Source organism: Perissodus microlepis, chromosome 7 (assembly GCF_051167445.1).
Source record: "Perissodus microlepis isolate ML-2025 ecotype Zambia chromosome 7, ASM5116744v1, whole genome shotgun sequence".
NCBI classification, from domain to species: domain Eukaryota; kingdom Metazoa; phylum Chordata; class Actinopteri; order Cichliformes; family Cichlidae; genus Perissodus; species Perissodus microlepis.
This window is the reverse complement of record NC_140467.1, coordinates 7122523-7146623: the sequence shown is the minus strand read 5'-3', so window position 1 is coordinate 7146623 and position 24101 is coordinate 7122523. Positions and strand designations below refer to the sequence as shown.

At 40.1% G+C, this 24101-nt stretch overlaps 1 protein-coding gene across 4 annotated transcripts in view; it reads right to left on the bottom strand.

The window, feature by feature from the left end:
• Positions 1–24101, bottom strand: part of znf469 (zinc finger protein 469) — a 205051-nt gene that overhangs the window by 157440 nt on the left and 23510 nt on the right. The window lies entirely within an intron of this gene.

Below are 24101 nucleotides of genomic sequence, written 5' to 3'. Positions count from 1 at the left end.
TAAAATACAGTAGGTCAACCTCGGGCCATTCACAGAACTCTGCAGTGATTTCAGCAGCTATAAAGTGCGATTAACCTCATCCATTACTGATACACATGCACAATGAGCTGAGATTTACTGTGAAGAATACTGTGAATACTAGTCTACACACAAGATTGTTAAAATCAGTGGTATCATTTTTTTCCTTTTAATAAGAGTGAAAAAGCTTCAGTCCTCCTGGGCTCATTTTCCTGCCCAGATCAAACTATGTCATATCTCTTATCTCAAAAAGAGTTTCATGTGCATGCGGACAAAAGGTGTTAACCTGTGCAAAGTGCATAGAAAGTACTTTGCAACAAAGATTCATATGTTTTATTTTCCAAGTGCAATATTAATGTGTAAATTTTAGAGATTCTGCAGATGTCTGGCAATAAAAGCATCAGCGGGGTAAATCTCTTTTGCTCCTTTGAGCCAATCTACTTTACAGTCAGTAGCCGTAGACACGATGTAAACAAACAAGTAAATCAGCAGCATCGACAATTTCAGACACCTCAGAGCAAGTTTTGACTCCTCCAGTGCAAGAGATTTATGGCCCGTTAGTAAAGTGATGCAGTCGAAAACAATTTTAGCTCTGATTTAGCGATTAATGGCTAACAAATTGTAGTGAACAGAAAAAAAACAATGCAAAATTAAAGTAATATTTGATGCGACTGCTTTGCATCATCACTAGTTTCCCTAAGTGCACTTGCACAGTATCGTTAGCAAGTAGGTCATTCCAACCATCCTGGAGAACTTGCTACAGTTCTCCTGTGAATTCAGGCTGTCTCAGTTACTGTTTACTCTTTATTTAATCCAAGAATGATTGTGTAATATAGATGTCAGAGATGTCCCTCTGCTCCAGGACTCTTATCTTGGATGATCCTGGGTGTGTGCTACAGACCTAAATGGACTTGAGCTGATTTTTACTATTTGGAAAACAAATGTCAGAAGTGTTATAACCTCACAGTTGTGTTTGATACTACCACGATTCTTAGTTATTAAATTGCCTAAAGAAGGCTGAATATATTTCCACCACTGCAATAGTAAATCTGTCTACAGGCAGACATCTGTATCTAAACACATTGCTGTTTGGTGCAGGCATGCCATGACAATCAAATTGGCTTTCCAGATCACAACGGTACATGTGTTTACCTGCACTTACATATACCCTTAAGAAAAATAAAGTAAATTAGAGCCACAAAACCTGTGAAACCCTTTTATTCCAGATTTACTATGATTCTGAACTTTAAAGCTAGCTGTTAATGAACTTCTGTGCTTGATTTTTGCTTATTCCAGACAAACTTTATACTTTTTACAATTGCATTGGGATATGTGCCACAAACACCTGCACACATTCCACTGATTTACGGCGTCGGGAAATCTGTAGTTAATAGTCAGAGCAGTCAGATGTAGAGAGGCCAAAGAACGGGCACATGCTTAACTGTATGTTTTGAGAAACACACTTTCAATACACTGATCACATGTACATTGTACAGATGCAGCAGAACATGGATGCACACACGTGCCGGACAAACCCTTTGCAATCCTGTTTTGACAGGCAACAGGACTGAGTGTTGGAGATGAGGATGTGTGTGAAAGACTGGGCTTGCTCACAGCCCGCTGTGGATGAAGCTTTGGAACGCACACATGGAACACGTAATTGAATGAGAAATGGTCTCTCGTTGGATCGAGACAGTTTTCTGGCACAGTAATAAAAGCATGAGGTCGGTACAGCCTTTTTGCTGCCTTCATTCTGTTTGCAGCACTTTTATTTGGTTAGCCCCCTTAAGTGCTCTGTCTCTTTCCTCCCGGTGCCAAAGCATGCACAATATCATGAACCTGTGTTGTTCAATACGTTGCAAAAAGTATAAATCAAATCTAATAAAGAATGGAAAAGACTTGTTTCCAGGAGTGAGTGAGACATCGGGATTGGCAGAATGGTTGGCTGTTGCGCTGCTGTTGCTACTCTCCCTCTCCAGTGTCACATTTCTCCTGCCAAAATGGACAAGTGTTGTGCTCCTGGTTTCAGAATTTTATCACAACCATACATCCACACACAAGCCAGTCTTCTCTGCTTGGCTTCTCAACCCACACCCTGACACCAGTGCTGCCATTCTCACTAACATAAACCACAGGTTGCTAAGAGGAATGAGTCAGTGTCACACTGATGAGAATCCCCATGATATGTGCAGCAGTTGGATCCAAACAAAAATAAATGATAATGAGCATACCACACAAGCATGACACGGGCAAATTGATTTACAATCCATCGCCACAGAGAAATAAACCATATGTGTCAACAAGCTTTTAGCTCTACATGCAACTGGCTGCCACCATCAACAGCACATTTCTCATTTCACTGGCACTCTGGGAAGGTTTTAAAGATCTCTGAAAGGAACCAAAATAATGGCCTATATTATGGTAAAAATAAAGGACACCCTCTGTTAATTCTCATGTTTTTAGGATGTGATTAAAAAATACTGGGGGCAACCAGTGCTACCCCTCAGCCTCCTAGTAGATGCACCTATCATATAAATGTGAAAATCCTATGTAACTTCCTTCTTGAATTCTTCTAAGTCATAAAATTTTCATAAAACTTGACCTCTGACCTTTACCTTGAGGTTAAGGTCACTGAAATTCAAACTCTGAGATTTTTAATTGATATACTTATGGTATTAGTTTGAAAATCATAGGCGATATCTTTCTTGACTTATCAAGTTCACAAACTTGGGTATCCACGCCACCTGCCCACCCACCCCCACAGTGGGGTGACCAAAATGTCAAAATCAGCCTTTTATGGCTGACGGGGTAAGAATGATCTAGTCTTAAAATTATGTAAATGAAACCAAAGAGGATCACTGACAAATACATGACATATTACTGAGCACCATTATTTCTTTAACAAAAAGTAGTCCTATTAAAAACTAAGCACACCTCGGTCCCATTAGCTCGCAGAATCACCTTTAGATTCTTTTCTTTCAGCAATTCCGTTGCAGATTTGCTGCTGTGATCATTATCCTGTTTTATGACCCAGTTTCAGCCAAGCTTTAGCTGTCAGACAGATGGCCTTACATTGGACTCTAAAATATTTTGGAGTTCATGGTTGACTTGAATATATTCCACTTGTGAATAATCTTTCTCTCTGCATGATGATGGATATCAAATTGTTTGGAAATGACCTTAAACCCTTTCCCAAACAGATGAGGAGAAGACAACTGCTTTTTTATGTTCACTGACAATGTCTTTCGTCCTTGGCATTGAGTTAACAGGCACCTGAATTGCAAAACGTGTGCTTTTATAGAGGTGGTCAAATGTGCTGATGATCAGTTAATCAAGTACGCTTGATTATCAGTTTATGTTCTTGATTCCTATGGAAACAGTAAGGATTGACTTTTTCACAGACTGCTTTTGCACTGTGGCTTAGTTTTTGTGAAACAAATAATAATTTTCCAATACAATCTTCATTTGTGTGGGCCTGATGTAACATGAAGGAGAAAACTTCCCTCTAACTTACATGGCATGTATAGTATGATCATGAAATTCCCTAGACAGTTTCAGAGGCGTCATAATGTGAGAAGATTTAAAACACACACCATATACTAACATTTCGTTTCCGACAAACAGAAACAGCCTCGAAGGGATGAAAATGAGTGGTGAATCATGTGGCCACTGCCAGAAAGTGCATCATCCACATGCTTCTGGCTCCAATTCACACCCCACAGACTCCCATTAAAACTGCCGTGGGATTTTCTGACCAGCCAAGTCATCTGTGCTTCAGTTTTGGTGAGAGAAATTCTAGTATTTTATACTAATAACATAGTTCTACATAGTTAGCAAATGTATAGTATATGTTAACCAAAGTTGCCTTTCATGGCTGATAACTTGGCTGATAACTGTTGCCTTCCAACTGGTTTGGGCAGCTCTGCCTGGTAGTGGAGCCTTCCCAGGACCATGATGAGCCACAACTCTATGCCAGATTGTCTTCACTGAGTGTGGTAATCAGCTCACAGTGTGTTTAACTATTTATGCTAATAAATATGCATAATACTTCTTCTTTTCTGTCTTTGAAGTTTCTTCTAAACTGGAATCCTACCTGCCTCCTATGAAAGTCTTCCCCAGGATTCCAAACTGTTCTACACTCTCTGTGAAGGAATATGAGGAAGCTTTTATCTGCTGTAAAACCCTCCACCAGTCCGATCTCTCCGGGGAAGCCTGCTCAGTCAATTCCCCTCCTGCCATGCAACCTCACAATAGCTCTGGTTTCTACTGACCTCTACGCTCCCAACAAAATAGCTTCTTGAACTGAGCCTAGAAAAATTCTAGTTATTTCCCCAGCCATTGGTGCTTACTTTGAGACTACTGTGGATAGGTTGAAAGGTACACTGTCAGCTGTTGGATTGTGCTTTAGAGTCCAAAACCTTACTCACCAACTTTGGCTCACGACACTCCTACTTGCTTTTATACCTCCCATCTAAATATGGTGACCTCTGGCTCCAAAGACACCAACACTGTGGTGGCCAAAACACTAATGCTGAGGCCTCAAAACAGTCCAAGGTGCTTGTTTGTTTTTGATTCACTGAAGATTCACTAAATGCTGGGCTGGTTTCCCTTCACTCTGCTGTACTTTTAAAACCCCAGCACAATCAGTATGTTTACATGAATGTAATGCAGTCTGGTCTTCAGTGATTCATAAGAAAAAGTGAATCCGCTCCTTAGTGGAAATAGAGTTGGCACAATGTCAGACTGAAGATGAAAATTGTGGGTGCATATGAGTCAATATCAGGGTAATCACATCACACAGAAACATTGACTAAGAAGTGCAAAGACAAGTAATATTAATGTTATGTGTACATGGACTGTAATATCGTAACTGAAATACACACATGGCATCTTTTTACATCTTGTCATTCAGTTCTCTGTCAAAAGTATGTAATATGCCAACAAAAGCTGCATTAATGTTATTTCAGTCAACATAGATTCACTATCTTGGTTAATGTTAATCTTTACCAGAACGATAATGGCAGAAAATGTTTCAAGTGGGGACCGGGGTTAACAAAAAACAAGAATCAAGGTTACATAAGGTTACATTTTCTGTGATGTCATTTTCCATTACAAACACTGAGAACCACAAACACCAAGGCGCATTTCTTCGATTTGGTTGTTGGTGTAGACCAATTTTGCAGTGCTGACATGAGACCCGAACTCACGAGTGTTGAGAAGGTAATAGTAGTTCTTGGTTTCTTGGCTGCGTGCTTCTTTGTAAATTCTAATTCTGGTATTTTCAGACCCTTTTGCAATCTTTCTACTCAATCACTGCCTTTCTTCTCTCATTTGTCTGTAGTTATTGCCAGGCTTTTTATAGATCAAATACTGCCTTGGATGGTCAATTGAATGTTTTCACACATCTAGTGGAGCCATGTGCTGTTTATATGGAAGGAGGTTTCCAGTCTATCTCAAATTCCAACTCTTCTGGCGTTGAATGAGTATACCACATTTCTGCATGTGGTGAAAATCTCAGTATCAAGGATCTTTTCAGATGTCTGTGCTCTCTATACGACTACAGAGCAGAAACACAAGAGTTGGTTGATGACTTTTCTAAACAATGAGAGAATTTCTGTCTCTAAGCTGCAGAACGGAGACAAATGCATTTTCACAAAAATTCATATCAACAAGTTAGCAGATCTCACATCATGTTCATTTTCTTATCAACTGTCTTTGCAGCCGCGAGTCACGTGACACGAGCCTTCTGCTACTTAGACATAGCTGCAAACAAAAGATTATTGATGTGTTTCCCAGCCTTAGACCACACATGTAGAGAATTAATATTTACAGGGAAGGAAATGATGGCGGTGTTTACCAGCTTTTATGGAGAGAAGCAAATGGTTCTTGCTTAGGATCCAAAGGTAATGAGTGGTAGCTGTCTGTACTTCCAGGGCACAACTGTGACAGTTGGTTTTACTCACAGGTTTATATCAAGACAGTAAGGTGACAGATAGTGGATTTAAACTGAAAATGAAAAGCAGACTGTAGTTCACTGAGAAAGTTTTTTAATTAACTCCACATTTTTTTCTGGCACACCCAGATGCTCTTTGCTTTTAATGCTATCCATCTATTCTCTCATGTACACACAAAAGCACACAAACACAGTCTTTACACTCAAAGCCCAGAACAAGTGTCATCCTAGCAACAGTTTTAGGACTTTGTGTTACAAAAGTAACAACAAAAGCAGGAGTAATGCCATCAATGTTAACTCAATAAGCTAAGGTTTTACTTAAGGTATTACTATGTGCGCATAGCCTGAAATATTACCAAGACTTTATAGCTCACGGCATAAATATTGTCCCTTTTAGATCATTGTCACAAATACCTGTAATGCGTATCAGCCTGAAGGGGAAAAAAGCCAAGGTAACAACCACATGCTCTTTAAGTTAGCTCTAAGTCGGAAAAAAAAATACAACTGGATAATTCCAGTTCTGCAACTTGCTGCAATAATGACTAAACCAGTATGAATTACTGTTATTCCTGTTTCTAATTAGGTTAGACTCCAGCTTTTTATTGTTATTATTCATCAGATCCTGCAGTTCCACCTGCATTAAAAACACCGTTCCAAGACCTAGTGGTGACCCGCAAATGTTTAACACTGCTTCAAGTTCAAGTATTTCTTTAAAGCATAGAAATATAATTGCAAACACATTGAAAAAAAGTTTCTGGTAGATAAGAAAACCTTTATAAAAACTACGTGTTTTGTAGAAAGACCACATTTTAGTTGTTTCACCAAGTAATTCATGTTAATCACGATAAAGAGCTTATTATTCACTCTCAGGCTAAAAGAAGTTTTTTTTTACAAATGTTATTTTGCCTTTGACATAGCTCATTAAACAATCTCTCTACAGACTACAATCTTGACAGAAGGTTTATGGGAAAATGAGATCAGCATCTGTCTCTGGATGATGATCATGACTGTGGATTTATGCCATGAAGTTCACATAAGGATACAAGCAACAAGTAAGTTTCTGACATGTTTTTAACTGTGTTTTTCCAACAGCATGCTTCTAGATTCAATTATTCAAGCTTCCATCATTCAACTGCAATCCAGATGATAAGTCAAAGACGTGAGTCAGAACAAATTACTAATCTAATCTACAGTTAATAAATAGCAGCTTCACTCCTACAGGGTGCAAGGGTAGTGAAATCCAGTTTGATGTTGTACTGTTTATGTTTACAGTGAACGTGCAGGATACATCAATGTCTTAAATCAAAACCGTACTATAATCCAAACCGACATGCCACTTGAAACCACTAGCCTTGACAGCCTGAGGTCAAGTCACACTTATGCAGGAACAAAAACATCACAGCAGTCAGCTTGGAAACACAAACACCATCAACAGCGACACCACAACCCATCCTATCATATATCCCTCCACTAGCAGAACTAGCACGTCCAGGAACCTACACTAAACCACGGGTCCCATAGGATCTGGGGGCAGAATGAATGAAAAACCAGACACGTCTAACACTACTGTTTGCCTACATAAGACTGAAGCACACATATGTAAAATCAGTACTACTGGATGTGTTTTGACTAAGTTGTAGACATAAAAGTGTATGAGATCATTCTAATATTTAATCATTATTAAAATAATTAATATTTGATCTCACAAAATGAGTCCTTTTGCAGTCCAAACTGCTAGAGCAAAGCAGCATCATATTCATGTTTGTCAACAGCACTTTCTATCATCACTGATCACTACTTAAACCCAAAGGTGCAAGCACCCATCATCTACCTCTAACACTTTCCAGCCTTCCCATGGCTACTGGACATAATGACTAACCCCCACCAAGTCAGGACTGTTTGTCAGGCACTAAAAAATGAAAAACAAGCACACTAAAAGTGGAGGTTCATTTTTAGATGCAATTGGTTCTGCCAAGAAGTTAAATTTATTAGAAGGTTTGTCCACAATAACACATTAAAACCCTATGAGAGGGTGCATGTTTTTATTCTGCCTACAGTAGGAGTTTTCAATGGAAACTGGAGGAGGGGAATAGCTCCGGTAAGAGTCAAAGTACACTGCAAAAGTACTCAAGTGGTTATTTACTGTAGCAAGAGTGTGTGCTGGAATTGGACAGATTCGTGTTCTGTATCTCCGAGGGAGTTTAAGGCACTCGGTGTAGTGGTCAGGCTGGATCACGAGCCAATCTTAAGAGTGTGCCTGGTGTCTCAAACAATGCTTTTGAGTTACAGCACAGTGTTTGAGGTTAGGACATGTGGTTGAGGATTGGTCCAGAGCACATACTGAACTGAACTGTCTGTGGAGGAAAAAAAAACACATAGTTTTTTTGAAGACAAGCATTGAATGGGCTTTACCTTGTGTCTTCTGGTGATGATGTGCACTTGTGTGTTTTTACCATGTCTATCATGATTTCCTCTCATGCACACACCAAAGATGTAGACATGCATGTAAGGGTTAACTTCAGAACCTCACCAATCAACTCAAGTTAACTAGCATATGCTTCAGAGAATCCTGACCACCGGAAAAGGATATGTGGGTATAAAATATCGATATGATTGCATGAAATAGTATGGAAAATATAAAAATCAACTAGCGCTGATGTAGCATTTGTTTTACTGTATTTTCCTGGATGATTGTCAGCCTTTTAGGCCATTTGGTGAAAGTTACTAGGGATGTGCAGATTCTCAGCCATCCAGATCTCGTCTTAATCACTTCCGCTGAAGACAAATGGGTTTCTTTAGCAAGTACGATTTTTTTTTTCAAGATTATTTGTTTTAAGTTCTCGTTTAACCTCTCATCGGAGCTGCCTTCAAGTATTTAAGACTTATGAATGTGCTGTTATCATAGAAGAGTTTACTCTTTGGTGCAAACGCCAAAGAAATGTGTTGCAATGTACGTGAGAGTGCTGGACAATAGATAAAGTTAGCACGCATACACTATAGGCTGAAAATGAGAGCAGCGTTGCTGACTAGAGAAATTAACTATTCTAACTATATCTATATACTACATACTATATAACTATATCAGAGCATAGTATCTGCTGACTGGCATCATTTCATTGCAAGAACCAACATCACTGAGGAACACTGGCAAAAGTTACGGCAGGACTGGAAATGTTGTTGAGTTATACTTGTTATACGACTCCAACAGGATTGGTTACAGGCCACCTACTGAAGAACTTGTGCTTTTTCTTAGTGTCTCATAAATCTAGGAGAAACTGAAACATAAAATATCAATTTTCAGCATCAGTGGGCAATTTCAGTGATAGATAGGAACTTATTTAGGCCCCACCTGCTGTTTGGAAAGGGGGATACTGCAATAGGTTAGCAGAATAACATTCTCCAGCTCTGCTAATTGGCATACTTTCACATGGGCTGGAATGCTATGATAACATCCACCTCTATTCCCTGAGGGAGCCTTGATCCTGTAGGCGTTTACTGGCTCAGGGGAACATTAACATGTGGATAAAAGCAAGACAGAAGGACTCCTTTATGAATACACAGAGTGGGGGCTGGTCTCTCACTCTTGGACACACATGTGGTATTTGGGTATATCGGCATGCTGATGTTTCTAGCACTGCTGTTTTGATGCACTGGGGTATAGAAGGGGGCTGTGACTGCAATTTCTGTCATTTAGGGGCCTCTACTGTCAGGTAGCTGTCACGCCCCATGCACAGCAGGAGGGGCTATGGGGCAGGGGGACTAGAGGGGAAATGGGGTGGATTTTGGGACAAAGTGTAGCCCTGTCTCTGCGGGGATGGTCACATAGGCACAGGATTGATGGGGTGGTGATGAAAGATGAAGATGTCAGGGAACAGACACGCATTGAGAGTGGGACCAATAAGAGAGGCCTACTGAGTAACTTGGGGGCCCATCATCACCTCCACTCTTTGGCCTGTGCTAAGTAGAAGAAAGTGGGGGAGGCAAGAACGGAGAAAAAGGGTAACTGTCCAGTAGGGTCCACACGCACACGCACATCAAACCACTGTAGGTTTATTATTCTAGAGTGTGACCTGAGCCAGCTGCCCCAGAATCTACAGGTCCTACAGTATGTGTGCAAGCAAGATGCTGTGAATCAATTACTTCTCTATACTACCAAAGAAAAAAACAACTTCACAGTCTGCTTACGTGTTTCATGCTGGTGGACTGTGGAAAAGAAACAGCAAACATCGCTTCTTTTCCCGTTTGAAGGCCATGACATTTCGCGCCAGAGCTCCATTGCTTGGCTTCATAGATATTTCTGCTACACAGAAACGTGAGACTGATAAGAATCAGTCCACCAAGGTCACACCGCGTACACAGAAACAGAACTTTTTTTTTCACCTCAGTTCCAGTACCTCAACTCGGGATATTAACCAATACTTATTAGCAATCCAGTACCACTGTTTTTGGTTTATGCATGCAACTTACTGGACGTCAGTATATTTTATAAAGTATTTGTCATGACAAGACAACTATGATTATCCAAAATTATTCTCACTTAGGGGAGAGTTGAGGTGTTTTTCATTCCTGGCAGCGTGGTCTGGCTGTATTCACAGACAGACAGTGAGATGGATGAATTGACTATTGTTTAGGGAGCATGTGGCATTTATGTCAAGGGACAGAGTAACCAGAGACAGACCCTCTCCACATCCCCACCAGGAAGCCGAGCCAGAGAAACTCTAGTCACGTTAAAATAAATTCTTTCCTGTCCAAATTGACACCCTTCTGTTGCCATGGTGTGGCTCTGGTTTAGTTTACAGTAATTTGGAGTCTGGGTGGCACAGGAATGTGGTGAGGGACGGAGACTTGTGTGGCATTTAAGATTACTAACATGCTCAAATTATGGGCTGGGATTCAAATGCTTATCGCATTACACATACACAAGGAGGAACCTGCTTCTAAGATTAATTCTTTTAAAACTGGTGAAATCATCAGCAAAACATTATCCTTTTTCCGTGTGTTTTTTTGCTCTGACATCTTTTAGGTACTGTTGGACTAAAGGAGCATAAAATTACTCATTTTAAGGTAGGGTTAAATGAAGGTGCAAACCTCATGTGAAACATACTGGGCTGTGTCCAAAATGCTTCCTTCTGAAGCTCCCTTTAAGCTCAGCCAAACCAAATCTCAGCCAATGCATCTGCTCTTAATAAAAAACAATAATCAACCCCACCAAACCAAAAACATCAAGCAGTCCATGTATAGTTTGCAGCAGGTATAGGCTTCTATAGACTGGCCCACCGCAGGAGAGACATTTCACATGCTTGTGAGCAGTTATAGCGGTGAAGTCTGTTCAGGTCAATTTCAAGCAAAGCTAGGTCTACGTGTTATGTAGTCTTCGTTTTCTACAGGCAAGATCTAATAAAAGTTTCCCATGTACACAGGGAAGACAGACACATGGTGTTCATAAGGGACATAATGCTCTCCCTGCTAAAATGTAATGAAATCCTCTCAGCGGTGAAAAATTAAAAACACACCAAAGGATAAATGCACACATACACATATAAAGAGCATCTCTCTCACACTCATCGTCTCCGTTTCCTTGTCTGTTCCACTTTTCACCTTTCATCTTGTCCTAATCTAAATTGTCAGCTTTTGGAATTCCATCCATAATCTGAAAACCTGTATTCAAATTAAAGAAGTCTGGAATATAGTTTTTACTTAGCACACTGTCCATCTCTCCTTCTGTGGTTAAGACAAAACAAGCAGGGACAATCAGCAACCCTACAAATCTTATAAATCACTTATACAACAGTGTGAACCCTTTACATAGTGGGGAGAAAGGGTGAAAGGGTGTAGGTCAGAGAATAAGTCTTAAAACCAAGTTGTATGTAAAAAACAAACAAAAAACAAAACAAACAAAAATGAGAAAACACAAACAGTTGTCACTGAACATTAGCTGGAGTTTAGCAGAATTGTGTAGTGTAAACACCGAACCCAGACAGAAACAAACACAAAGACAGTTGTGCAGTACAATACAGCCAAGCAGTATAAAGCTGGTGTTGAGCTATGTAGGTACATATTAATATGAAGGAGTAACAGGCTAACCAAGGTTTATATATAGCAGAAGAACAAACAGAGGGCAGCCAGGCTTCAGGCTGCCACTAAGAACAAACTGTTTCCAATTGCTGAAGTAGACTCTCAATGGAAACCCCCCCCCCCAAAAAAAGTCTACATCTCAAAAACCATCCTCCTTCTCCAACTGTGGGGTGCTGATGATGTCTGCAATATGGGCCACTGGGGTTCCTATTCATTTTGATGGGAGACCATGCCAAATGTCAGTGTTTATAAAGGAGGCCTATTATCATTATTACCATTGTGCACTTCCATATGTAGCTGCCCCGGCCATGACCGCATACAATCTGATTATTACAATAAATCTCTCCAGAAAAAAGGACACAGAGCAGTTCGTTTCTTTATGGCCACAAATCCTCTTTCCAAGGCTGATCAACACATAGAAACTAAAGATCAAATGTGCAGCAAGCGCAAGGACGGGACAGTTAATCTCTCTATTTGAAAGACAGAAACACATCTCAAGTCCATAAAATAGTAAAGGACTGAAGTGTAGAGTTCACAGACTGCAAGTGGAACAATCTGCACTAACAGTGTGTGACAACAAGGCCAGGTTAGGCCCACAACAGTCATAATGTTGATGCTGGAGCATGAAGTAACCCTGGATGACTCTTAATATATACATGCAGAAATAAAAATACAGAGTGCTTACTGGCTGCTGGGAGATGAGTGAGGAGTACTGGAGTTAAAACACTGTTGTTTTTGTGACGACAGTCTTGAAGAAAAAGAGAGCTAAGATCCAAACACATGTGGAAACTTGCTGTTTTACTTCATTCTTCTGCAGCGTCCTTTTTTACATAAGCGGGCAGCTTAATGCAAGCTGCATACAGTTCCAGGTGGAGACACCCAACACAGAAATTCCAAGATAGCGGCATTAAATCACCTGTCAAAATGTACGTATGCACAGGGTATTCAGAGTTCATGTGAGAGAATCCTTCTCTTTTATGATAGCCCAGAGTTTAAAAAATCCAAATAATAAATCCCTTCCTTACTTAAGCCTTATAATTTTTTTTTATAAACTTTAGTAAGTTTATGAAAATAAACTTTGAATGAAATATAAGCTCTATCCTTCAATTTGTGTCTATTTCTCCTGTTTTAAGTACTTAAAACGACTTTTTTTGGACTTGGGTAGACTAGAAAATGCACCTGCTACCGTATGGGGGGTAGCAAAGGTATTTTAATGGAACACAAAAGAACGCTAGACGCAGCCTTGGAAAAGATTTATGAAGTCTCTGCTCTCCACCACAGAAGTAAAGGACCAACACCAACATGTCACAAGTCCAAGAGTGTGTGCAATCAGTTTTGAACACATCTGCATTTTTGCACACGGTTTGAGTTAATGACAATGTGTGTATCATTTGTATCTTGAGGCATTGCTCGAGTCTTTTGTGATAGTGGGTGGGAGCCAAGGCCTGGCTCTATTGCTCCATGTTGGATCTGGCTCTGTTTACCTAGTGCTGATGGAGTCCAGATGGGCTTCCTATTACTCGCCGCTCCTTCACAGTCTTGCTCATTCTGGACCAGCAATTCCAGCAGGACAGCTGGTTCTTAATTGGGAGGCAAGAGATGGCTGATGTTTTATCATGGCAAAGCTGGAAATTGATTTAACTGCTATGTCCTTCAAGGGATGGAAAGGTGGTGTGAACAGGAAGTGACAGACACCAACTGACTTCACTCTTAGGAATGAAATTACTTTAGTGGTAATAATACAACGGACTCCCTTCTGATACACGGCATTTGTAAAATAATGCTACACCACAGCTTGTCATAGATCCTATAGTGTCATTTTCTTTTAAGAGAATTTCTTGTGGGCAGGTTTGACACTGATTATGGTAAGTCTCGAAAGGAAACTAGGCCTTCCCCTCTGCTATGGAGAAGATGGGGGGCTTCGGGGAAAAATGAGCCCTGGGCATAATGCATAGATGGTCTCCATCCCCCCGCTTTTCTCTATGGAAAAGCACTCCTAAGCCCTCAGGGTAATAGCTTCCATGTGCTGAGCCCCTATACTCCAAACAAAACTGTAATAACAACACGGAAAAAGATCTACGTTACTGCACTGCTTGTCATAGTCTTCAAAGAATGACACTTCAGTTTGACTGAAAGATGTACCTCTGATGACAGCTGAGGCCATAATGTAAGGCCTGGTTAGATATGTCAGCGAAAGCCCATCATCACTCTCGTGTGCAGACACCTAACTACATACACATAAGCACATATGTCTCACACACTTATGAGTAATACACTCCAAAGAGGATGTATAGTATATATGAAGCTATGAAAACATTTTACCAGCATGTATGATAAAGTATATCCAATACACATCAATACACTGCATTTGATCCAGAGGATTAGAGACAGGTTACAGAAACAGTTTCAGTGACCATTTCAAACAAAAGGAGGAGACACTTCAAACCTTTCTAAGAGTGTTGCTTATGGCATTAACAGGCTACTGTTCTGTCCAACTATAATGTGTCTTTTTGCAGATTTGCAGAATCAAATAACTTCAGTAAAAATAAAACACTATGCAAACGTCTCGAGCCGCTCATTTCTTTATATTTTTCTTCCTGGGAGCCAGAGCCAGTTTCATCTAATCTAATCTAATCTCAGTGTTGGGGAGTAACGGAATACATGTACCGCCGTTACGTATTTAAAATACAAAATATGAGTAACTGTATTCCGTTACAGTTACCGTTTAAAAAGGTGGTATTCAGAATACAGTTACTTTGTTGAAATAAATGGATTACACTGCGGTACTTTCCTGTTTCATTTTGTCGCGGGTCAGGACTGTTTGGGTTTTGTTTGACAGCTACGTTCTGTTGTTCCAGGCGGCAGCGTTACGGTTGCCATGGTTACAGGGCGACGCTCTCTCTCTCTCTCTGCGACTGTGTGTTTCCTGGGTGAGAGAGCGCCTTTTCGTTGTTGTTGTTGTTGTGCTAAGCTAACAGGCAGAATGCTACAAGCATAGCTCTAAAGAATGTAGCATCATGGGCAGTGTAGTCTGTGTTGCAGGGAGAATGGACTGCCATACACGTTATGGGTCTGTGAGCGCGAGGAGGGAGAAAAAGGGGAGTGGAAAGGTACGAGTTCTCATCGAGCAAAAACGGGAGCTGGAAGCATGTAAATATAATAATAACCACTGTAGCCAAGAAGAGAGCCTGACGAGCCCAGCTGTAAGTAAGCTATTAAGACTCGACTGTACACTGTGTTCGTGTTTTCCTCCGAAAACAATAAGTTCCGTTGCAGCAGTCTTTCAATGCCTCTCTCTGTCTCTCGCAAGAAAAGTTGACCCACACAACAAAGTAAAGCTATTTTTCGGCTACGAGCCGACAGGGACCCCGCCGTATTAGTCAGAGGTCCCTTTACTACAGTTCGGAGTCGCGGACCTTCAGTAATAGTAATAAATCACACAGCAATAGTACATTCACGTTGTTGTAAAAAGCATGATAATATATTAAGTATTCCAAAGTATTCAGAATACGTTACTGTCATTGAGTAACGTAACGGAATACGTTACAGAATACATTTTGGGGCATGTATTCTGTATTCTGTAATGGAATACATTTTAAAAGTAACCTTCCCAACACTGTCTAATCTAGACTTTCTTGTAATTTTTTAAACTGCTCTTGTTGACTAGGTCCCCAACTTTTCTAAAGATTTTTCAACTTTTTTCTTTGGGCATATTTTTCCACCCGTTTCTGATCCAGTTCTTGTATCTGACCATTTTCAGGAGAATGTTTTTTTCACTTGCATTTAACAAACAGAATCAATAATAAATTGTATCTTTATGTCTGCCATATAGACACAAAATTTGATCCCAGTTATTGAGATCAATACACAAAAAGCCAAAGAGACTTTTCTTTACTTGCATAAAAAGGTATTTCTGAATCAACAAGATGATTCCCAGAGTCATTAGCTGGAAACATATCTTGGCATGATGTGCAGTGGACAAAAGAAGTGTCAGGCCTAAGAACTCTTTACAGCAGATAAACAGTATGGGAAAGTTGTGTCCTTAAGAAATAGAGGGGGAAAAAGTCTAGCAAAGACCTGACACAGGACCTGAGAGACGCATTTGGCCCTTGATCCTTTAAATTCAGTTGAAGCCTCAGCAGAAATGGTCTCAGTGGAAGGTCAAGGAGCCACTTTTAAGACAAAGGGAAATGGAGAGAAAAGGCTGATATACACCAGATTACTCAAGAACTGGACATATGTTTATTTGTTTATTTGTTTATTTATAAGGAACCCCATTAGCTTCCACAACAGTGGTTGCTAGTCTTCCTGGGGCCCAAACCCTCAAATACCATCGAATAAAATGTTACACAATGAAGTGGATGCAAAATATCCACATAATTTGGCTCTTACATCCACAATAGGGTTTTACAATTCTGAAAATATAAGCATGTAAATATAAAAAAAATATATAAAAAACACTCAAACAAAATACACAATTTCCATTACAAGTGAGATTACCCTCTTACAATTTTTACAAATAAATTAAAAACTGCCTAAATAGGCTTTTAGGTGATTTTTAAAATTATGAATAGAAGCCAATTCTCTAATTGCATAAGGCAACGTATTCCACTGAAAAGATGCTCTAAATATAACAGAGTTTTTCAAAAAGTTACTTTTAACTCGAGGAGTTACTAAATTGTGGTTAGTTGAGAATCGTGTAGCATGATTATGTATTTCATCTGGATACTGCAACTGAGCATAAAAAAAAGTGTGGTGTGTTTACCAGTATTGCTTTCTTTAAAAATACAAGTAAGCCATAGTATAATTTAGCTTGTACAGAAAGCCAAGAAAGTTTATTGTGCATTTTATCAATATTTGTATAATATGAACACCTTAACACTAATCTGGCCGCCCTATTTTGGACTAACTGAAGTCTGTTCAGGTCTGTCTTATTAGCTGCTGACCAAATGATTGAGCAGTAGTCTAGATGAGATAATACTAGTGCATTAATGACATCTTTCATAATAGCTATAGCTATGCCCTGTCCCATTTTCTTAATAACAGAGTTGATGTGCTGAGACCATGAAAGGTGGTGGTTTATGGTAACACCAAGTAATTTAATCTGGGTGACCTGTTCTAATACTGATCCAGCTATGGAAAGATTTAGCTGTGGGCTGTTGACTAAGCGCCCTCTACTTCCTATTAACATGGCTTTGGATTTAGACACGTTTAAAATCATGTTGTTTTTACTTATCCAGTCAAACACGTTCAGCAAACCTAGTTGTAATACGCTTGTCAATTCAGAGTAGCTACTGGCTGAATAAAACATGGTGGAATCATCAGCATACATTACAAGATGAGATTTATCCAGGACGTACGGCAAATCATTTGTGAAGACTGAATAGAGAAGTGGACGAGGCAGCTGCCTTGGGGTAGAGCACAGTTCATTTCACAGCCCTCTGAGAAATAACCATTATAATAAACCTTTTGCCTTCTTCCAGATAAATAACTTTCCATCCAGCACAAAGCAGCTGGTGAAAATCCATAACAATTTAGTTTATCTATCAAAAGATCATGATTTATCAAATCAAATGCAGCACTAAAATCCAAAAATACCACCCCGGCCAAATTCCCATTATCTAGATATTTATACCAGTTATCTGTCATGTGAATGAGAGCTGAACTGGTGGAATAACCAGGTTTGTAAGCATGTTGAAACTGAGTGAGTAACTGATTTTCTGTTAGGTAAATTTGAATTTGTTCATAGACAATCCTCTCCATAATTTTACTTAGAACGGGGAGTAGACTAATAGGTCTGCTATTGACACCATTAAAAACGTCATTCTTGTTTTTAGGAATGGGAATTATTTTCGATTCTTTCCACTGCAATGGAAATAAGCTGCATGCCAAAGATCTATTAAATATGTGACATATAGGAAGGGACACAAACTTGGCTGCAACTTTGAGCAGTTTACTGTCTATGTTATCAGAGCCGGAGGATGTATCGTCAGGAAGTGATCAATAAGCGCTCTACCATCTCAACACTCACTGCCTCAAACTTAAATTGGCATTGCTTATTATTCATGATAACATCCTGTATAAGACGATGTGATAAGGTGGGATCGCCTCTGCTCATATTAGATTTTAAATTTGTTATTTTATTGCTGTAGTAATTCACAAAATAATTGGCTATGTCCTTAGCTTTACTTATAAACGTACCACCCGTGTCCATGTGAGACACCACCGGAGCAAGATCTCTACCCATTATATTATTTAAAACTTTCCACACCTTCTTGCTGTCCTTATTGGCCTCCTTGAGCTTGAGTTGATAATATTCTTTCTTGTCTGTGAAGGTTCTCAGTCATCCAGGTCATCGTAGTCAAAGTAGCTTGCAAAGAAAAGTGTCTGGACTTCTTTAAGCTGCTTGAAGACGTTTCACCTCTCATCCAAGAAGCTTCTTCAGTTCTAAGGTCAAATGGTAGGGAGTCCCAGATTTAAACCTAGTGGGAGTATCCCCCCACAGAGGGACAAAAGGACCCCCTGATGATCCTCTAATCGCCTGAGCCAAGGTGTGAAACTGGGTGTGGGTCAGTTGGTGTCGTAAACCACCGCCTCTGTTCAAAGATGGTCGCTCACAGTGGACATAGATGGCTTCTTTCACTCCTCTTTCAAACCATCTGTCCTCTCTGTCCAAAATGTGAACATTGGCATCCTCGAAAGAGTGTCCTTTATCCTTAAGATGCAGATGGACTGCTGAGTCTTGTCCTGTGGAGGTGGCTCTTCTATGTTGTGCCATGCGCTTGTGAAGTGGCTGTTTGGTCTCTCCAATGTAGAGGTCTGGGCATTCCTCGCTGCACTGTACAGCATACACCACATTGTTAAGTCTGTGTTTTGGAGTTTTCAGTTTCACACCTTGGCTCAGGCGATTAGAGGATCATCAGGGGGTCCTTTTGTCCCTCTGTGGGGGGATACTCCCACTAGGTTTAAATCTGGGACTCCCCACCATTTGACCTTAGAACTGAAGAAGCTTCTCGGATGAGATGTGAAATGTCTTCAAGCAACTTAAAGAAGTCCAGACAATATTCTTTCTTCTTGCGTCTATTCAATTTAGTTACTTGATTTCTTAACTCACAATATCTTGCCCACTCTTGTGGACTGACAGACTTATGTGCTTTTGCTTTTGCTATATCCCTTTCTGACATTGCAGCCTTAAGTTCATTATCTAGCCAAGGTGCGTAGTTCTTTTTAACAGTAAATCGTTTTAAGGGGGCATGTTTGTCAGCTAGGTAGCAAAAGTTTTCAATAAACATAGATAATGCCATATCAGGGTCACGCTCGAGGCAGATGTCAATCCAATGAATTTCTTTTACGTCATTAATATACTTGTCTGCATTGAAATTTTTGTATGATCAATGAAAAATAATCTTTTGTGCAGTTTTCAGTGGTTTCATTTTCTTGGTCAAACCTACAAGATTATGGTCACTATAACCAACTGGAATAGAAACAATATTAGAGCAATGCTCAGGAACATTTGTATATATGTGATCAATACATGATGATGACCTATGACCTTCTGCGTTGACCGTGACCCGGGTGGGAATGGTGATCATCTGAGACAGGCAACAAGCCGACACTGATGAACTTATCTTTTTCCTTAAAGGACAAGAAGGAGCTGACCAATTGATATTAAAGTCTCCTAATAAGAACATGTCTTTGTTTTCCTCAGTTACTCTTTCCAGCATTTCACAGATTCGTTCTACATATTACTACTTGGGGGTCTATAGCAGCAACCTACTAATACAGGCCTGCCATAGAGCGGGTGTAACTGAACCCACACAATTTCCAGATCGTCAAGCGTTAAGTCCATACGTAGTTTGCTTGCCATATTATCATTAATGTATAGGGCCCCCTCCAAATCTGTTTCTGTCCTTCCTATACAATTTATAACCTTTTATTTCAAATGCATTATTCTTAAAGGCATCGTCTAAATGAGTCTCGGAAATAGCCAGCACACTTATCGTATTTGTTGACAACAGTGACTGAATTTCCTGAATCTTATATTTAAGGCTACAAATATTGACATGAGCTACTGAAAAATCTTTACCGGAGAATCCAGGAATAAGTATATGGTCAGACATTTGCAGACCGATCGATCTCAACAGCTACAGATGACGACATTGCTGAAGTCTAAATATTAATTCCGGAGTTCTGTGACCTCGGGTTTAACAATTAATTTGTCATATTTCAGGACGGCAATATCACCTCTGTCTCTGGCCGCTCTCAGCTGTGGTAACAGTTCTTTCCGCCTCTTCCTGATGGACTCAAAATCCTCATTGATGTAAAGATTGGTACCTTTCAGTTTTTTGGCAGATGAGAAAATTAATTGTTTATCTTTAAATCTTTGTAGTCTGACAACAATCTGCCTGGCTCGTCCATTTTCCTTGTATGGACCGACTCTGTGAGCGCGTTCAATTTGAATGCTGTCACTATCCAGGCCCAGCTTGTTCTTCAGCATGTGTCGGACTTTCTTCTCTGATCCTTCCCACGTTTCTGCTTTTTCATCTATTAATCCATCCACCACAATGTTGTTCCTTCTCGGTTGATTTTCTAAATAATCCATCTTGGTTGTTAATTCTCTGTGTTCCTCGCGTATGCTGCTGACCGCCGATTCAAACTCTTTTAGTTTGCTTTTAATGCACCTCTCTTCAGTTTGCAGCTCGGTGACAACCCCATCCGTGAATTGCAGGCTGGATTTAACATCCTGTACATCCCTTAGAATGCTGTCCAACCTTTTGTTAGTTCCATCCATGATTAATTGGACAAATGTCTTAAAGTTATCTTGCTGTTGGTGAATCAGATCTTTGTAAAACTCCCATTGCTGTTCCAGCATAGCGTTCAGCGTGCTAACACTGACATAGCTGTCATCCTCTGCCGGTAGCGCCTTAACGGCCTTCGGGGGTATATCGACCAGATCGTTTTGCCCCCCACCCGTGAAGATCGCTTCGTGTACAATGGAGTTCACAAAAACGTATATGTGAATCAAATTATACGTGATACGGTGCGACGTTCTTTCCACGCTCGCTGCAGTGAACTCGATGTGTCATGCAAACTATGTCTTATGGAGTGAAATGATTTTCAGTTCAAGTTGTCATTAAGATGTTAGGAGATCAGAGGAGCAGCACAACACTGCAAGTCTACAGCCATCTGTAAAACATGGCAGAGGCTCTGTCATGGTTTGGGGCACATTTCAGCCAATGGTGTTAGGGGAGGGGGTCTTATCAAAATGGATGATTTATGAACACAGAAAAAGATATCAATCCACTATCAGGAAAGCATCTGACTGACAACGGCTTCATTTTTGGTGCAACAATGATCCCAAGCCCACAACCAATGCCATTTAAGCCTGCCTGGAAAGAAAAACACACAAGTGGAGCACTATCAGTCATGGATTGGCCTCCCCAAAGCTCGGACATCAGCATTATGAAGACTACTTTAAGGAATTACAAGAAAACTGCCCGAGAGAGTTCAGGCTGCGTTGAAGAATACGGTGGTCATACTAAATGTGGAATATCAAGCGTGTTAGAACTGTTTGAGCTCTGGGGTTTTGGGGGAGTTTTGTTTTGCCTTATATCAGTATATAAGGCAAAACAAAACTCCCCCAAAACCCATTTCCATTGCACATGTTTCAATAAATCACTACACCTATTCCCTATTTACCAAGCAAAATATAAAGAAATGAGACCAATTCAAGATTTTGCACAGTTGTGCAAAATAACTAATTAATTAATCTCTTTTTTCTATTACCACATTACTAATATCATCCCTATTTGAATTTTGGACTGATTTTCTTCCCTCTGTGTCAAAACACTACTTCTTAATAAAAGCTGGAATGGATGCAGCAGCTCTCTAACAGATACGTGTTTAATTTGTGACAGATGGAATTGAAAAGCATCCAAAATAAATGAAAACACACCATTACTTTGATACTACAAGTCCTTATTTTCCACTCAACCAATGATTTTGCCACAGGCTGTTAGTGTAGTAGATGTCAGCTTAACCAACTATGGATACCAGAGATAAAGCAGACTTTCATGAACATATGGATACAGTAATTGTATCCATGGGGTAGCAGCTGTGTAAATATAGAGAGAAAAAGATTCACCAATGAGAAATTAGATGAAATTGAACTAGCTCGGGCTTGCAACTTTGGATCACTGGTCACAATCACTTCAAGAGGGCAAGAAAACAACTATAAATATGTACTTGTATGTGGGCTTTAACAAAAATCACTGCTTTCTCAGTGAATGGGCCCTAAGAACACCCCTCTGTTCAGTATGATTTATTCACACTTGAAATAGCCAAGAAGCCTGAATTTCACCAGACCACAATGACAAAGCCTATGCTGACAGTAATCCAGATCACATTGGCTCAGTCACATATATATAAAGGTTTCTCAGTGGAGTTCTTGAGTTGTGTTCACTACTTCCTCTTACAGGTGGACATTACATATTACCCCACTAATGTACACATATGTTAAATCTCCTCATCCATGTACAAAAAAAGGGGGTGGGGGAATAATGACATTACTGACACAACACTGTGATCAATAGAGAGTAAGTCAAAATTATTGATGGTCTGTGTATCTGATTCAATTAGAATAAAAAGACATTCTGTGGTTGTTGTCATTTATTTTCCTGAACAGATGATGTCAGAGTGTAAGACTAGATTTCACTGTCTATCCAAACCCACATCTGTGACAGAATAAGGGACCCACTTCCATTTTAGACGTTTCCCTCATCACTCCCCTCCTCTGTTTTCCCCAAAACACACTTTCCTTACCAACCCTGTCGCACTGCAGTCAAACTGACAGTCAGTCTGAGCACAAGTCGTGCCCCAGACTAAAGGAAAGGACAAAACGGATAAATCAAAGTGAAATGGCATTTCAGTTTAATTGCATACACGGACATTTATATGCATCAGCATTTACGCCAGCTGGACAATGAAGGCAAGCGATGCCGAGTTAAATGACATTTTCCATTGCTTCATTACTTTACACCCGTGCGCGGAGATATTTACCCCGAACTCACTCAACGGGACTGCAGCAGAGACAGGAGAGGCTGCCCAAGTCTTTAGACTCCACTCCTTTAAACTCCACTCCTAATTCTAAACGGTTACACACGAAAACACGTGAATGTCCTCCATCTGTTTTGGTCCCCATCCCCTTCTTTCCACTCTCCTAACTCTGCTCAATGTAAAAAAAAAAAGCCCTTTTGGCATGAAAGTGCTCCACATATTTGCTCCAGTGAAGTCGATTATTATTCCAAATTCTGACAGATGACAAACATACTGCACTCACTCACCCAACCAGCCTCAGCATTATGGCATGAATATTTTCACATTGGTAGATATTGATCCCTTGTGGCTAACTCTACCTCTTACGTAACTCACTGTCATATCGGTCCAGGAATATTTGAAAAAGGCAGCCGGCCACTGAACTACTGTAGCTAAGGACTCACTCACTTTTGTCCAGGTGCACTCAGTCCCCCTTGTGTCTTCAAGGACAACTAAATCACCAACCTTCTTCTAGATAACAATGGAATGACTGGATCTTCCTGAGCCACCAGCCTGACTCCAAATTCCATCTGTAGGAGAATAGAGAAGTGATTGTTCCTTTACCACTCCAAATCAAACACAGTAGGTAACTTGCATTCTCTGCAAGATTTTGTCTGCAGATGGTCAGTGATCACCAATGGTCACTCTATTTAATTATTCTCAACAAAGCCAGCAGGTTTACTTTTTCCCTACTCTTATTTTTTCTTTCGTCTGCCCTGTCAGCCTCTTTCTGTCTTCTTTTAAACTCCACTCCCTCATATCTCTGCTTGCCTTTGGCTCTCAAATAACATCAGAGTTTTACACACCCGGTCAAGGTCAACCAACACCCACCATTCACTGGTAACCTTCGCAGCTGTTGCAAATGTGCTCAGCTATCGCTGAAAAACAAATACATATACACATTGTTTATATATATATACACGCTTATGCATAGAAATCAACATGTCAAATAATTTGTGTT